This window comes from Etheostoma spectabile, chromosome 3 (genome assembly GCF_008692095.1).
Source record: "Etheostoma spectabile isolate EspeVRDwgs_2016 chromosome 3, UIUC_Espe_1.0, whole genome shotgun sequence".
Lineage (NCBI taxonomy): Eukaryota > Metazoa > Chordata > Actinopteri > Perciformes > Percidae > Etheostoma > Etheostoma spectabile.
Window position 1 is genome coordinate 30,260,515 of NC_045735.1, and position 315 is coordinate 30,260,829.

At 43.2% G+C, this 315-nt stretch overlaps 1 pseudogene; it reads right to left on the reverse strand.

Moving 5' to 3' along the window:
- LOC116687044 (vomeronasal type-2 receptor 1-like) overlaps window positions 1-315 on the reverse strand; it is a 75,576-nt pseudogene that overhangs the window by 73,018 nt on the left and 2,243 nt on the right.

The window sequence follows — 315 nt, forward strand, 5'->3', positions numbered from 1 at the left end:
GCTCACCTGAAGGAAAACACAAGTTGAATTATTCAACAGGACATTCAAGAAAAAATAGCACTGGTCTACTTTTAAAACAATTTCAAAGAAAATATTTAGCTTAGCCTACTTGAGGGATGTTAAAGGGCCCAGTGATGCGTGACATTGTGATGGATGGAGAGGACGCAGACTCACCAACGACAGCCATCACCATACCAGATTTTGAGCAATTGTCACCAGTATAAAATACTCGGTCCAGGCTATTTGAAAGCTGGAATGCCACATGCACCGCCATAGGCACTGAGGCACACGAGTCGTAGATCTGATAACCGAGTT